This window comes from Acomys russatus, chromosome 17 (genome assembly GCF_903995435.1).
Source record: "Acomys russatus chromosome 17, mAcoRus1.1, whole genome shotgun sequence".
Lineage (NCBI taxonomy): Eukaryota > Metazoa > Chordata > Mammalia > Rodentia > Muridae > Acomys > Acomys russatus.
Window position 1 is genome coordinate 29,846,877 of NC_067153.1, and position 17,685 is coordinate 29,864,561.

Here is a 17,685-nt window from a genome sequence, read left to right on the forward strand (position 1 = left end):
GAGTTTGAGGCCAGCCTGGTCTACAAAGTGAGTCCAGGATGGCCAAGGCTACACAGAGAAACCCTGTCTCAAAAAACAAAAACAAACAAAAAAAAAAAAAAAAACCAGGCAAGACTGAAGAATCCCACAAGATTTGACACCTCTCTTAAATGAATAATTTTGAAAATGTACTTCTTTCTGATTACAATTGTATTAGGAATCCAACTCTCTACTCTTAGTACCTCAAAAGAAACAGACAAGTAGCTCGAAAGTGCTATTGCCAACTTAATAAAGGGTAGCTGAAAATTATTTGAGACCACATTGTTTAAAAGTATATGCTCTCAGAAAATAGAGTTGACATCAGAAAAGTGGTGTGTGTGTGTGTGTGTGTGTGTGTGTTCAAGAATTAGAAAGTCAAACAACTTAAGTTGTCAGCCCAGATTTCATTTAGCATCCTATAGTATGTAACACACACACACACACACACACACACACACACACACACACACACACACACACAAATGACTGGTCGGTTGTGCCTACATCATACTTAGATGCTTGGACCATCTAGGCTTCAGTGAATGCAAGGAAAGTTACTGTTGCTTATCAACAATTTATGCTGCATACACCTTTCCTATCATTCACGTTATAAGGAAAACAGAAGGTCTGACTGCCGCCATGTTGGACAGCTGCTAGCAAAGACTTGCCAAGGCTACTTCAGGGGGATGTTGGCTTGATCTTGAGGGTGTCTCTCTCCCAACCTACCAATTAAGAAAAGAGCAGCGCCAGTTGTGATGTATTGGATAGCTCCGCAATGGATCACTCTGAAAACCCTATATTGGCAAGAGTAATTCAAGTTGCCAGGAATCCAAAGATTCCTGTGACATCCTCAGAAGTCTGAGGGTGCGCGACTGGTTTACTCTGTTAAATGAAACTGCTGAGATGACTGTCATGAGGTGATTAATAAAGTGCATAAATCTTAACTGTGGAGAGAGAAAGAAGATGAATTGATGCATACACATATTGGAAATGCAATGAAACCAAATTGAAGCTACCAGGATTTGCTAATATATAACAGAAAAACAATAATGTGTTTATTGTTCCCCCCTGGCCTTGTTGTATTGGTCTTATTTTAGAAATGACCAGTGAGGCATATTTTGTGGGATTTTTGTTTTTCATTTTTCTAGTATGGAAGTTCTGACAATGTAGAAAAGTAATAATGACATCATATAAAAGTGCATCTGGTATTTATCACATATTATTTATTTCCTTCATGTTAGTGGTGATTCTTAAAATAAAGGACTTGTTCACCTTCTCTCCAAGCCATTATTGAATGCTGCTTGTAATTGTATATGATGTTTTGGTAGTTTTCAAAGTAATTAGAACCCTACAGCAAATAAACCCTAAATGGGCTTGCATCTCTGAAGTAATTTTTTCAAACTAAATAGCTCAGATTCCGTGATAATTATATACTAGTCATTATAAAATTAAAAATCATTTTAAGTGAATGGATGCTTTTTTATATAAAGTATTTGTTTTTTGCTAATTATTTTGAACTAATTATAGTTTATGGTGGTCTTCAAGAAGTCTGAAATCATTGCCTTCATGTCCTGGTCTCCAGTGATTGCAAGCTTCAATCTCTGAAGGAAAAAAAAAATATATAGGATGATGAATGAGGAAAGAGAGTCAAAAAATGGCAAACAGAATGAGAAATTTCGTGACTTTGAGAGATCAGCTTTCTGGAGATTGTCACTGATATTTTTGCACAGGCTGTGGTTGGCGACGGCATCCAAAAGCGTTACTGGAGGCTGGAAAGATGGCCCTGTGATTTGTTGCATGTGTTGTTCTTTCAGAGGAACCAAGTTCAGTTCCCAGCACCCACATTGGGCAACTTACAACTGCTTGTAACACCAGCACCAGGGCATCTGCCACTCTTTTCTGGCCTCGTGGGCAACTGTAGCCATGTGCACATGCCTTCACTCAGACATACATATGTACATATAGTTAAAAATGAAAATAAACTGTAAAAGTTTCACTATTACAAAGGCCCTGGTTTTCATTCTATCTGCACTCTAGACGCTGTCATCTTTGGCATTTGATTTTCCTGTCTCTGAGCCTCTGGTTTTGCATTTGTAAAAAATTGATGTAAGAATACATTTCCACATTGTTTTGATTATTATAGGTAATGTTTTTTTAATTGTTTAAAATACTGTTACCATAGTTACTAGATAGTATTATCATCAATTACTATCCCTTCCACTCTAATTCTTAGGATAGAAAAAAAAAATTAACTACCATCACAGCCACCTAATGGGTCATCAAGACAATTCTCACTTCTCATGACAATTCCACCCCCTCCCCACCCTCCTTTGCCATGGGAATTGGTACTTATCAGGAGCACAGAATTAAATTAAGTCACAAAAGGGGAAGTTTTCCTATTGTTATAGGCTGACACTTGCTTAAATGTGGGTAGAAAGTATGACTGCTCAGGCCACAAGAACCAGCAGGTTCTAAGATCCCACTTGCTCACTAAGTCATGACAGTCCACATTCCCAGGCTCTCTCTAGGACAACTAGAAAACAAACAGAAGGCAAACTATGATCAAAGAAAACCAAACCATCAAACAATAAGAAAAACCCCTGGCGAGCTGCCTCATAAATGTCCCCTTTTCTGTCGTCTCCCCTTCCTTTAGAGCAAAGGGGTGCCACAACTTATGTGGGTGAGTCAGCAAGGCACACCAGGTGTTCTTGTCAGGCAGCAGAGGTGATGAATACCAATTTCAGGGTTCCCTGTACCTTCCAGCACTATCGCAGCTGCTGTCAGCAATAAACTATTTCCTTTTGCTCCCTGTAGCTCTTTGCTCTGACTTCTCATTTTTCATCTGCTGTTGGTTTAAGGAGCATTCTTCTTCAGCCAGTTTCTTGGTCCTAGGTACTAAGGGTGCTGATTGCTTATTTTTTCCACTCCTTTTTTATCTTTTTTGTTTATTTTAATAATGCTTTTTACTATTTAAAATTGCTTTTTAGAATATTCAACCTCTTTTGTTCTCTCTAAAATTCATGACCTCTGTTTCTTTAATTGTTTTCTCTCTCTCTCTCTCTCTCTCTCTCTCTCTCTCTCTCTCTCTCTCTCTCCATATTTCAAACACATGTTATCTAATTACTTTTTTAAAGCAACTCAGTTTTACAGCTGATGAAACATGTGTAGGGTCTTCAAGATTGTGAGGTGTTTAGTGTGCCTTGCAGGGACAGGACTACGGAGGGATGAGGGTTCCTAACTATTTCTATGTTGAGCTAAGATTTCTGACTACAGATGAAGTCCCATGACAGAGAAACAAAAACATTTTTCCTGTGTTGTTTTTTTTTGTTTTTTTTTTTTTTTTTTTTCTTTTAAGAACGCTCTACTTGAAATCACACACAATTTTTCTTTAAATGTGATTTTTAAGATACCCCATGAGAATAATGAGTGCTCTTTTACTGGAAGTTGGAAACTAGAGAGTTACCAAAATAAATTCTACCTGTGTTTTACACTGAACAGAAAGTTCTTAGTTTAACCTATTTTAAAATTTTGTTTTAAGTTTTCCTACTCGTGTGTACTGCATGGCAAGCCTATACCTCCTCCTGTTTCCCTACCCTCCCTTAAAATGACCTAAGGTGTGATTTGCACTGTGGATAGCCAATGTACACTGCAGTTAATATGTGTGTCTGTAGCCTGGCTTCTCCAAAGCTCACCCCATTCTGAACAGAAACTGCCTTATTGTGCTGGTGAACCAGTGTCAATCACGAAACACAAAGCTCCTCTGCTCTAGGGTAATAAAGTCCTCAAAAGTTCCTGCATCACAAATATTTCTATTGGGCCAGAAGGCTGAAGATGATGCTCCAATGTTATAGAGTTTTGGGTGACTGTTCAGGCGGCAAATTGTCTCTGTCACTTTTTTTTTTTCCCCCACTTTGGAAGCTGCTAGCCTGTACTTCCTGTTTACTCAGGTAATTAATTTTATTCCTTCTGATGGGGTTGAAGACCATATAGTTTAGTTTTACAATTAAGCTCAGTTGTTTAGGGGCTAAGATGATTTTAGATCTAGATAGATGTTTTATGTTGACAGAGATGAGATATAATATGTGCTGATTTGTATTCAGAATTTTAGAATCACCAAGAAAGGTGTTTTCTTCAAGGTTGCCAGATACAAAGAGCCAAAACACTATGAGTGTTTTGTGGTTCTTGTTCTGGTTCTGGTATATCATTTCGTGGTTCTTCTTGCTGTGTGTAGTTTATTTTATATGTGTGTGATAATATAAGCATATATGTAAAAAAATTAAAAGTATTTTTAAAAAGAAAGAAAGAAAAAAAAAAAAAGAAACACAAAGCTGGTGTTGTCCCTGCTTCCTGTTTTCTTTACCCAGTCCTCTTGGTGCTCAGGGCTTCCTGGTCCCACCACCCTGGTTTCCCAGTTAATGTGGATGTGGGCGTCCCCTGTCAGCATATGACACATTGCCTGGAGGTGACAGAAGAAAATGTTCTCATCCAATAACCTCAGGGAGTAGTAGTGTTAGTCTTTCTTTATTAGCTCCTTCTAAGATGCTAGGGAAAAATAAGGTTTCAATGGGAAGACAGAAAGGGGAATCTCTAAGAAACAGGAAACAAGCCGTACTCAGAGAGGGACAGGCCCCAACAAAGACAAAGAGACAAAGAAACGCCATGCTGAACTGTGTCTCAGGCAGAAGGAAGTGATGTGGCTTTCCAGTGTGTGCACTGGGCAGACTCAAGAGTCCCAGATTCATAGCCAGCTGCGATGGGTTTCATACTCCATTTGAGTATGAAATAAGGACTCTCAGAGGACCCAGGTTTTACCTGAATTAGAAGTATCAGTTCCTGCGTGCCACCACGGACAAGTGCTGGGCCACTCCAATGCCCAGTCTCCCAGACACTTTAGAAAGGTCTGGTGTTGAAGATGAGCCCTAAAACTTGCAAATCCTGTGTCCATTTCTTCTACACTACATTATCAGAAGCAGGATCATCAAAAGCTTCCAAGTGACCCATCCATGTTGGTGGGCTTTTATTACAAGGAGGGCAGTGATGTAAGTGGTGGGTTATTTTAAAGAAGGCTGTTGATAGTGCAAGACTCAATGAAATAGTGTTGATTCCTTCTTGTTTTATATTTTTATCATATTATTTTATTAAATAAATATTACTGCTGAGATGTGGGCTACCTTTTTCTACTTGCTTATCTTGTATAAATGAAAATCTCTGTAGTCTCACCAAATTTTATATAATTACTCTATCATGGGTATTCCATAAGACTTATGGAACAGCCATTGCAGCATGTGAGAAAAATGCATTTACAAACAAGAGTAGTGAGACTCTGTGACTTTACTTAAACATGGCTAAAGCAGAGAAATCAAGTAAGAGACTCCAGGAGGAACCTGTGTGGCTAAAAGAAGGTATGGCGACACACCCCACAGATGTCTGTGCCCACAGACTGGTCATTTGTCTGGGGTCATGAAGCACCCAAAAGCTTAAGAACTTTTATCTGCCACATTTAGAAGTTTCTCCTATATCTCATTTTCTAGAAAATAATAATGCTGAGCATACACAAGCTGCCCGTGGCAACTGCAGGAGAATTTAATGAATTTTCTGCCGTCATTTCAAGTCACTGTTGATGCTCCATTTGTGTCTGGGTAGAAAATGAGACTGTTTCTTATTCCTCAAAGAAAAACATTAGAGGGGACAGGAAGATGCCAGGCGATCAGAATCACTCTCTTGTCAACCTAATTGTGCAGATGTTCGACACAGGAAATACTGAATCTTGTCCAACTTGGTGTGAAAATGTACAGTCATATTGTTGGAATGGAAATGTTGACGGTGTTTCAACTACTTCTGCCTCCACTGGGACAGATACCCAGACTGCAAGAAACAATGGTGTTGCCTGGTTATTTTAGGTGGCTTATAAAAGTACAAGGAACCTGGGTTTATTTTTGCCATTACCAAGGGGGAAAAGAGCAGCCATCAGGGGTGCTCCTTAAACATCCAAGACGGTACTAGAAGCGCATCGTGAGTCTGTTAGAGGGAAATTTGAGCATTTTTTTTTAAACCCATGTTATTGATATGAAAGTTGTATTGTTTTGTTTTGTTGTTTTGTTTTTTCGAGACAGGGTTTCTCTGTGTAGCCTTGGCTGTCCTGGACTCGCTTTGTAGACCAGGCTGGCCTCGAACTCACAGCGATCTGCCTGCCTCTGCCTCCTATGTGCTGGGATTAAAGGCGTGCGCCACCACCGCCCGGCTGATATGAAAGTTGTAAATCAGAGTCACCTTTGTGATACTGTTTACATTGGGATATTGGTGGGCATCTATAGACCAGAAACCATCTTGTCTTTTCCATCCTTACTATTTATAGAGTGCAATATACTATAAATAGATGCTGTTTTCGAAGAAAATTCCCAGATAGCTAGAATAGAATGCTACCTTCCATCCCTGAGAGCAAGCCTCCTTTTTGCTCCATAGTCATATACTCTTAACTCACACAGCCTTTTGCCTTTAGCGTCTTTACTTGCTTCATTATGCTCGGTCTCTCCAAGTTTCTGGACACACTGTGGTGCAGGAAGCCTTCCTCTCTGAGGGTAGCTCCCTCCCCTGAAATGGACTTCTTGTTTTCTATCCTCATCTTCAGCTTCATCTCACAGAACCATTCAGCTTTGGTCAATGGACTTCGTCATATCTCTTCATTCAGACTCCTGTGGCTGATTAGAGAAATTCTGTGGAAATAATATTGTGATGAGTTAGCCTAGCAGCAGGGAGTAGAACATTTAGGCTGCCGTCTGCCCTTCATGTCAGTAGCCAATAAGTAGCGACTGAATAAAACTCTTTTGCTTTGGGCTTCTACCCCCTGTCTGCCTAATGTGGCTCAGACCTAATTATAGAGGCTCATACCATATTCATTAATTTATGCTCCAAAAGATTCCATTAACATATCAGAACCGGATCTAAACAATGCTAGAGAGTACTATCTTGTTTTCTGCCAGGAGACAACATTTCTCTTCAAGTGCCACAAAAGGAAAACTATGTATTTTCTCCACAAGGCCTGGCTAAGTGTCAAGGTAATGGGAAATTCCTCACACATCTACACTGAGAACTTGGTTTTATTTGTGATTTGTCTAGACTCGTTGGAATTTTTATTATTGTGAATTTAATCCAAAGCTGCAATTATCCAGCCCATTGTACTTAATGCCTAAAGTGGGCTTAAATGAAACTTTTTAAGGAATGGGAGATGGTGTGTGTGTGTGTGTGTGTGTGTGTGTGTGTGAGAGAGAGAGAGAGAGAGGGAGGGAGGGAGGGAGGGAGAGAGAGAGAGAGATGCCTTTGTACACAGAAATGTACACATAACTATTATATACATGAATGCAAACATAAAATGAGAATGCCCAAGGGACACAGTATACAAATGAAAGCAGTCTACAGGGTAAAGTAGTTATACTTACCTTAAAGCCAGCACTTCTCCTGTGTTTCCAGTCTGAGCAACTGTATGGTGTCAGTTGGAGTGTCATCATCCTGCACCCTGTCCTGTTCCAGCAAGTTCTAGTAACATATGAGGTCATTCTCATTTTGTGAGGAATAGACGCTCTACCAGAGTTACAGCACTTACTGCCAAGGTTAATTGGGATTACAACTTGAACCGTTTCCTTAAACTAAAAACAAAATGTTGTATGTTTGAAAAGCAAGAGAAATAAATTACATGATACCAAAAGGCAGAGTTTATACAGACCTATTTTTTTCTTTGAGTCAGCAGTTCTTTGGGCCATTGAAGGGGAGTGGTTGGCTGCTGGTACCCAGCCTTTGCCCTATGTGTCGGAGAGCCTACACCGGTATCTATAGGATAGCCAAGACAAAGGCACATCCTTTACTTGCCTTGGATCCTGTGTCCTTATAAAATGAGAAGAAAAAAAAAGTCTTAAAGTTACTAAAACAGGGTTCAAGTTCCTCTAGGATGCTTGACCTTCAGCATGTTTGCCTTGGCCAGGCAATTCACAAACCCTGATTTCCTTACATAAACAGCCATAATAATATTAGAAAAGGACAGTAAATGAATCTGATCAAGTGTAACCAAGGCAAATTAAGCTGCTGCCATCCAATGTTATTTGGGCCTAACTGTGTATACTCATCTCCAGATAACTTGCCTCAAACCAGGGATCAGTAATGCCTGTTTGCAGTGGTTATTTCCCCATTGCTGCTCAAAGCAGATGAAGGATACAGAACTTGTCTTAACAATGGCTTTTTTGTCCTAGTTTGTGGGAAAGAAGAGACAGCTTGAAAAGACCTGTTAGTAAGAACCAATGCTTTTAATGTCGATGGATTTTTAAATGTGGATAATGAACAAATTTTAGGGAGACTAAGAGAGGCACCAATTTAGAAATTATGTGAGGGGTTCAACAATCACATCAAAGCCTATTCAGTACTCTCCAGCCTGTGTCAGGGGCTAGGTCAGGACTCTTTTCCAACCTCATTCCTAAGGAAGTTTCTGAGCTCTTTCTCCGTGCACCCATGCCATTTATGGAGATGATTGGCATACGAATGATAAAGTATTTCCTGTGTCTGGCTCATATTATCCCTTTATGACAAATGTCACCAGACCTATTTCTGAAATGCCTACTGTCTATTAGAAAGGAAATATCCTTTCACTAAATGTGTATTTTGTGCCCTGTAAGAGTATGCACTGGGCTAGGAGATGACTTGTCAGTAGTGAGTGATGTGGACACTATACCTGCCTGTAGCATCTGTGTCCCTCTGGGATCTTGTCGCTACTGCACAAAAATCTCTTGAAGGAAGGGAAATTCCTCCCACACTGAGCAAGCACAATGCTAAAATTTGAAAGAATGCTGAATTCTACAGTTCCATGGGCTCTCTGTTATTTCCTTCTTACCAACTCACCATTTAGTACTCCTGGTCTTGTTTCCTTATCTGTACAATGAATTCTCTGTGGACCATTTCATTTCTGGAATAAGGTAATGCCTGAGACTTGGCAGTATGTCTGCCGAAGAGCAATGTTGGTAGATGTTCTGTTAGAACTACTAGCTGTTTCTGAAACCGATTTTAGATAAAGTCCTGATGAGTTTTAGTAATTCTCTTAGCTAGGTTTCTAAAACACAAGAACTGTGAGGAGAGGGTTCATTTCAGCTTATAGTTGGAATCTGTCATGGAGGGAAGTCAGGGGCAGGAACCGAGAGGCAGGAACTAAAACAGAAGCCATGGAGGAATGCTGCTCACTGGCTTGCTCCCAGAGGCTTGATCAGCCTGCTTCGTTATACCACCTAGGACCGCCTGCCTAAGGATGCCCCTGCTAGCAGTGAGCTGTTTCCCCATATCAATGATTAATCAATAAAATTGCCCCACAAGCTTGCCTGCAAGCCAGTCTGTTGGGGTATTCTCTCCACTTGCATTCCCTCTACTCAAATGATTCTATCTGTATCAAGTGGAGAGAAGAAAAAAAAAGAAAAAGGGGGAAAAACTAGACAGGAAGCAATGTAAAGTGTCCGTGTAAGGACTGCCACTAAGATGGTCAGTAGACTGTGATCATTAGTATAAGGTCCCGATGAAGACTCCTGCTAAGGTGGTCATTAGGACACGATCATTAGCATAAGATTAAAAGAAAGCCTCTTAGGGTTCCTGCTTGGGGGATGCAGAACATGCATTCCCACCACTTGATCTAGAAGCATGGAAGTACCTGCCCCTGTGCAGGTAGCTGATCTAGCCTGAGATTAATATGAAGAACTCTCCTTTCTAAGGGATCTTGTCCACCAAAGCTCCCCAGGCAGAGTGCATATATCATAACACAACGGAAACAAGACTTGGTTGCCTGATGAGAAAATAATCTCTTGTCACTGTGTATTGTCCACTAGAATTTGTGCTCAGACTAGTTTCCTACTTGTGAACAAAGTTTGTGTTTCTTCTCTCATCCTTTGGCTGCAGCCTGGATCATGGAAAGCTGACCTACAACTTTGTTTTTTAATCTCCTAAGTGGTGTGATAAATAGTCCAGAGTTGTGACCCCATCCAGGTCATTAAATAAGATCAGCAGTGCTCAGGCTGCCGTCCTCATGTTTCTATGGAGGGCTGTAATAGCAAAACGCCCTGGAGGTATCAGCAATGATGATGTTGTCCTTGATTCTGTCTAGATTTGTGTCTGTCCCAGCCCATGCACTGCACATCCAAGCAATGTGACTGATTAGATACAAGTCTGGGGCACTTGGGGAGCCTTGGCTCCTCTCCAAGTTGCCTGGCTACTAAAGGACACTAAGGGAATGTGTTGCCATTACTGTGGCACCATAACAACTGGACTAAAAATATATTTTGACTAAGACTGGCGGCACTGTTCTATCATTTACACAGGGCTTTGCCTCTAGAACCCCTTGTTCAGCTAAAGAAAATGTTATGGCTATTAGTATCTAAGTCCTTAGGGCAGAATAAGGCCTTTTTTTCCCCCTCTCTATCTGTTTGTTCTGTTTGCCCCTCTCATCATCACCATCAAAAGGACAAAGTGACCCAGCCCAATGTAAGTGGGAGGAAAGGCCACCTCTGAACTGTGGCAGAATCCTATAGAAGATATATAATTCTCTTCTAACTCATAAATTTGCTAATGTAAGTCATGTTTAACCATGTGCTTCCACGTGTTGTCTATACTCAATTGGTTCACACAATCAACTGCCTCATGGAAAAAGCAAATCCCTCATCTCCCAAGAGCTTCTCAGAAAAGAAACACTGAAATCTCAGGTGCACTGGGAACAAGATTATGCTAGATAGAAATCAGCAACAATGCATCAAATATGCATGTCCAAATTACAGCGTTAAAATAGACTCCGTGCATGGCCCCTCTCATGCATACAAAGCATTCGCAATATACCCCCACAATGTCAAAACAGAATCAGTGGGTGGATTAACTACTTCAACTCTGTATCTGACGGCTACTCTGAAAGCGCCATTCAAATATAGGCCAGAAATAGGTGACTAAAGTTTAAAAGTGTCTCATTACTTCCCACATAACCATGCCTTCTTTGTATTAGCCATAATGCATAATAAACACCTGTGAGAAGATGGTAGTGTGTAATTGTGGCCTCACATTAAAAGACAATGGGGCACACCCAAGTGTGATCTGCATTTCCATCCTGCTTTAAAACATGGGCAATGAATATATTTTTTTTTTAATTTTTTTAAAAACATGGGCAGTGGTTGGGAAATTTTCCTTTCCATGTGTATTCAGTTGGCCATAAAATATCGTTTGTCTGATCAGTAGAACATCTTAAAATAGCAGAAGCAACTCCAGCTGATTGTAATTTTTTTACTGCAGAAAAACAGTTGTTAGGCTTTCTGCTCCCATCAGAAAAACAATTCAGGGGTGAGCATTGGAGCTCTTTGACCCCTTGGAATTCATCTTCATTTTTGCATCCGAGGCTGAGGCAGCACCAGACCCACATGTGCAGTTGGTTTCTGTTCAGTTTCAGAGGAAACTATACTTACTTGCAGTTTTTTTTTGTTTGTTTGTTTGTTTCTTGAATGCCCAGATTATGTAAACATACACATTTCATTTTAATAGGAGAGCTAGGACTGCTCACTGAGACAGCACATGAATACTTTCTTCTCAGAATACCTTTTGGAAGTAGACTTTCCTGAGGACAGAGTTTCAGCCTCTTCTGCTCTCTGGTATTAGCACAACTGAGGAGACACTTTGAATGGACATGGTTCCAGATAGTGGAAACAATGAGTCTCTTACTTTTTACTTCATCCTGCTGTATCTGTTTTCTTGATCTCTGGTGACACTTCAAAATGGAAAATTTACCCGGCTTGGTTTTGCCTTTGTGATCACTGGACCCTCTTACCTCCTTTCTTCATGGCTACAAAATGTGCTGACCTGGGTGTGTTGCTTCCAATCTATAAGAGAATCAAATAAGGATCAATGAAATTAGTCCTCGTGCCAGTTGTATGGCTTGTTCTATGGGCTACCCAAATATCAGGGCTCCCTTTAATCTCCTTTAGATGCTTTCAGCTGAGGACCTGGGACATGTGGAAAAGTAAAAAAAGAGATGCTGTTCTCTCTTCTTTGTCTGTGGTAAGTTCCATGGAGCTAGAGCATCATGTGTTCGCTTATCTCATGGGTCAACTATGAGATTTGGCATGGTAACTTTCAACATGTATAGACGTAACGTCCAGGCCTCTTCAATAAACAGATGCATGTAGTCTATGAGATTTACAATGTCAGCCAACATGAGGAGATTTTTGTGGAAGGCTTAATTACTTTCAGGGGTTTAACGAGTTTTGAATGTGAGATATTTGGTCAAAAAGTTTTTTTTAAAAAATGATAATTACAAGTAAAAATTGCTTTACCCTGAAACCCAAACAAAGATTTACTTTGGAAGCATTTGTTTATGTGATCACTGCTTAGGATTTCCCACAATCTGGGCTCTTTCTGGAATCCATAAATACCATGTTTACTAACAGAATGAGCACTAGCAATTAGCAAAGTTATAGCCAAGGCTGGGTAAATAACGGCACTGTTTGCTATGAAAATTGCCAATGAAAGACTCACCATGATTGTTCAGACAAACTCAGAAAATACTTTCTGGAGGCTGTCTGTCTGGGAAAAGGCAGCATTATGGTGGAGAAAGGACATGGACTGTGAAATTAAATATGCAAAAATGTGAGTCCCAATTTAGAATTTAATAAGCTCAGAATCAAGTCTCAATATGTTATCTATGAAATGGGAGTAATAATAATAATGATTTAATGGAGTGTTATTAAGGGTTAAATAAAGTATGAGACCAATTTACATAGTGGGTACAAAATATGGTGTTAGGGTCAATCCCTTTTCTTTTCTTGATCCCTAAAGGATATCATCTAAGAATCACTTTCTGCAAATGTTTTCACTCAGGAGACGCACAAATCCAATTTCATTTCCACACACCTCGCCTCTTACTCCAGACCTTCATAAACCTGTCAAAGCAACATAAGGAAATGATAGCATCAAAACCAGCATGATCTTCCACTTCTAGCAAGATGAGTGTCTAGATGGTTAGGGGGGAACCTGCATTTGTATTTTAAATTTTGAGTTCATAGATAGGTGATAAACAGGTAAGTAGCTAGGCAGACAGGCAGAGAGATAGGCAAATGATGGGTGCTACCAGATGACAGATGGCATATATGCAGTAGATGATAGTTATATAGTTAGGTGTATGATTGGTACCTAGATAGATTGAAGATGGATAAATAAATAGATGATAGAAAGATAGATAGATAGATAGATAGATAGATAGATAGATAGAAAGAAATAAATCAACAGGGGTAGATGATAGATAAATAGATTGATATATAGATAGATGATAGATAATAGATAGATAATAGATAGATAGATAGATAGATAGATAGATAGATAGATAGATAGATCAGTAAAAGGCAAAGGACATTCATTCTATGGGAGAGTAATGCCCTGTGCAGAACAATAAGTTGAACCTTATATCCATCCCTTAAATTAAAAACGGGGGAGGGGGATCTAAAGATAAAAGTTTCCAGTAGTGATATCAAAAAAAGTACACTTGTTTTTTCTTGGATCTTGGGTAATAACTCGTAGTCTTCACAGTTGTAGAGAAGAAACCTAACAAGAAAGAAAAAATTTAAATTCTCAAGAAATAAGAAAGTGAAGTTCTAAAAGAATTGTGGAAAAGTAGAACAGATACCACAAAGTAAAATAGAAGAAAAGCATATATATTTCAGCCAATAAAGTCAATACAACTTAACTTTCCTCTTTCGCTCAAAAGCAACATGTCAAGGTAAATCAACACATATACGTAATCAGACAAAATATACCTATGTGTTGTTTATAAAAAAGAAATAAAATAGTTGAAAGTAAAAATAGGCTTCAATATTCCAGGCAAGAAAAAAAAATTCCATAATACAATAATGTAAACAAAATAAAACTTCAAAGCAATAGCAATATACTATAGATAAAGAGACTTTGCAATTTCTTTAAAAGTCCTATTGTTTAGGTAATTATAGTGATGTTGAATTCACATGTCTTGAGTAGCATGACTTGAGATGTGAAAGGCAAATTAACACAGGTGCAGTTAGATATACGTAATTTCATATTATATAGGAAATTTTTGTATGTAGCTTTTGATATCATACATAAAGCAAGAATAATAAGCATGTTCGATAATTTAGTCTTGAAAACACAGAACACTGTTGACCGCTGGAAAAATACATTATTTTGAAGGAGACAAAAATATATGCAAATTTATCATATTCTGGAGTATGAAACACATTCAACAAATTTTAAAGAACCAAATATATCATGCACAATACAAATAAATCCATTATAAAAATAAATATATAAGTACAAAAACCCAAATATTCTTAGAGTCAAAGACTAGCTCATTTTCATAAATTATGGAACTTACCTCACCATATAAGTACTATTCAGCACAATGTGAAACATAAAGCTAACGTAATTCTTGAGAGGAAATTTATATTTTTAATGTTTATGTTAAAAGTGTATGAACCGATCAATTGCCAGTTTTATAAAATAGCTAGCTGTACATTAAGCCCACAAGTGATGTGGGGAAATAATAAGCATTAATTTACAAATACAACAAAAGTTGAAAAGGCAAAAAGTTGATTACCTGGAAAAAAGTAACACATTGACTAAAGGACCAAAAAGCGTAAAATTTACAAATAAACAACATGAAAGATATAAAATGTCTATAGTTACATATGAATGAGGAATTATCAGATTTTAAAAACAGTTGTATAAACTACTCCATGCAAATAACTTGAAAGTTTAGATAAACACATAGACAATACACAAACACATAGGAATAATCAGTGCTAATTTAAAAAAATATGGGAAACCCAAATGATTCCATAAACATGAAAGAAACGAAATTGCTGATCAACTAGCCCCCCATTGGGAAGTACTAAGCTGAAAGGTTGCATATGAAAGTTCTGCCAATTACTCATGTCCAAAATATGTCAATTCTTTTAGACAAGAGAAGACAAAAGGATATTGCCAAATGAATTCGACAAGAGCAGCATCAATCTTTGACCCAAAATTTGACATAGTGTAATAAAACCAAATTGATGCTGGAGAGATAACTCGCCAAATGGGGCTTGCTGTGCATCAGTGGGGACTGCAATGTGGGCCCTAGCACCCATATAACAAACCAAGTATCCAACAAATGCCTGTGACTCCGGCTCTGAAAGATTTGACCACACCTTTTGGCCTGAGATCCTGCCACAAATATGTGCATATACACACATAAGTAAACAAGTGTTTTTAAAAGAAAAACACACCATTCAAATAGTTACAGACCAATAAGTAAACAGAACATCAGCCAAAAAGAAAAATCATGAATTTAAGGTTGTCCCTGGGAACAAGTTTAGTTCATAATTAGAAAACTAATACAATTCATTATATAACTTCATAAAAGGAAAAAAAATCATCTCTGTAGATACCAAACAGTCATTCAATAAAACTCTACAAATATTTCTTATTTTGAAGAATCTTCAGAACTAGTATTGAAATGGAATTTTCTTAATGTAATAACCTGATATCCTGGTTAGAGTCACCTAAGAAGAGAGAACTTCAACCTCAGAAATGCCTCGATGGGACTGGCCTGCAGGCATGACTGTTAGAGGTTGTCTTGGTTGGTGATTGAAGTAGGAAGGCCCTGCCTAATGTGGGTGGCACCATGCCTGGGCAAGTGGAGTTGGGCTGTATAAGAAGCTAACTGAGCATGAACCAGAGAGCAAGCCAATAGGCCTCACTCCTCCATGGTTCTTGCCTCCAACCTCCTGCCTCCAGGTGCTGGATAGTTTTTGTCATCTTGACACAAGCTATAGTCCTCTGAGAAGAGAGAACCTTGGTTCAAAAACTGGCCTAAGATCTGGCTGTAAGGAAGCATGTAGGACATTTTGTTCATTAGTGGTTAGATAGAGGAAGGCCCTGCCCATTGTGGGTGGTGCCATCCCTAGGCCGAGGATCTCGGCTTCTATAAGAAAGCAGTCTGAGCAAGCCATGAGGAAGAAGTCATTAAGCAGCACCTCTCCTGGCCTCTGCATCAACTTCTGCCTCCTGTTTCATGTCTTGTTTAAGTTCCTGTCCTGACTTTCTTCAATGATGAACAGTGTGGAAGCATAAGCCAACTAAACTTTTTCCTCCCCAAGTTGCTTTGACTGTGGTGTTTCATCGCAATAGTCACTCTAACTAAAACACTTGATTTGCTCCATGGTTTCCCATAATGATGGGCTGTGACTTGGAAATGAAAGTCAAATAAACCCTTCTGTCCTCTAAGTTGATTTTGGCCAGAGTGTTTTATTATAGCAATGGAATAAATGTTATACACAGAAATGGAGACAGGGGAAGCATACTTAAGGAAAATTGATTTAAAACCTCTTTAAAATTAGAAATAGAATCAAGGTCTCACCGCATCAACTCATCCAACAGGTAGAGGTTTTTGGTTTTTTGGTTTTTTTGTTTTGTTTTGTTTTTTGGTTTTTCGAGACAGGGTTTCTCTGTGTAGCCTTGGCCATCCTGGACTCACTTTGTAGACCAGGCTGGCCTCGAACTCACAGCGATCCACCTGCCTCTGCCTCCCGACAGGTAGAGGTTTTAACCTAGAGAAATATGGCCTAGAGAATCATTTGCATACCAGAATATGGGCATAAGAACAGTCATGGCAGCTTTTATTTTATAGTAGAAAATTGGAAATTACCCAATTATCCCCATTTTTAGAATTTATACATCAACTGTGATGCCTTTATAAAATGGCCTCTAATATAACTAGAAGAATAAATGAGCTGTATTTGCATGCCCACAGGCATAAATAGTGGTAAAGCAAAAGCTAATCACAAAGCACACGTGCATTTTATCATTGCATTTTATGAAATTTAGTCAAGTTAATAAATGAAGAAGTGTTCATAACTTTAAAGTATATATGTAGTTGTAAAACACTAACCGTGTTCAAAATCATATTTTCATTTAAGAGTATCCTTGTGAGGGTGGAGTCATGCTAATATCCAACTCTCAATTTATTCAATTAGTAATAAAAACTCAGGCATTCTTTATTTAAATTATTTCTTATAGTAATTATGATATGTCATAATGGCCAAAATAGAACAGTTATTAGGAATGCAGACAGAATATGCATTCTTTCTTGTTGTACTTTTCTGTCTTCCCATAAAAAGTATCATAGCTATTTGCATTTTTGCTTGTGTAACTAGTAACTGACTTTTCCTGTTTTATTTTCCTTTGTAATTTTTATATCTACACTGCCACTTCCAAGGGGACCATAGCTTTATGCCATGTAATACCCTTAAAGACAGGCTCACTTAATGATTTGCAAATCTCTTCCTCAAATGTAACACAAGAAATATTATACCTGTCCCATACAATGGGGAACATGTATTAAATGAAGCATCATCCTGTAATTTGATAAACACTAACTAAATATAATGTATTGCATATTACTGGTTGTGGAGAACAGAAATAGCTCACATAAAATGCTAGCACAATATTGGGCACAAAGCTGTTGTTAGTATCATGGATCTAGGCCTTGTTTTCCTTTTCTTGTGACTTTCTAAAGGCAGCTATCTTTACCTCAGGACTATACCTGTTTCTATGGCACACAGCTCTATTTCTATGTAACAGTTTATTGAGAACAAGTTTTCTTAG

General features: G+C 38.6%; 1 protein-coding gene and 1 pseudogene across 1 annotated transcript in view; both read left to right on the forward strand.

Moving 5' to 3' along the window:
• Samd12 (sterile alpha motif domain containing 12) overlaps positions 1 to 17,685 on the forward strand; it is a 447,164-nt gene that overhangs the window by 343,791 nt on the left and 85,688 nt on the right. The gene's annotated exons all lie outside the window — the stretch shown is intronic.
• LOC127201766 (zinc finger protein ZPR1-like) overlaps positions 1 to 17,685 on the forward strand; it is a 102,829-nt pseudogene that overhangs the window by 46,016 nt on the left and 39,128 nt on the right.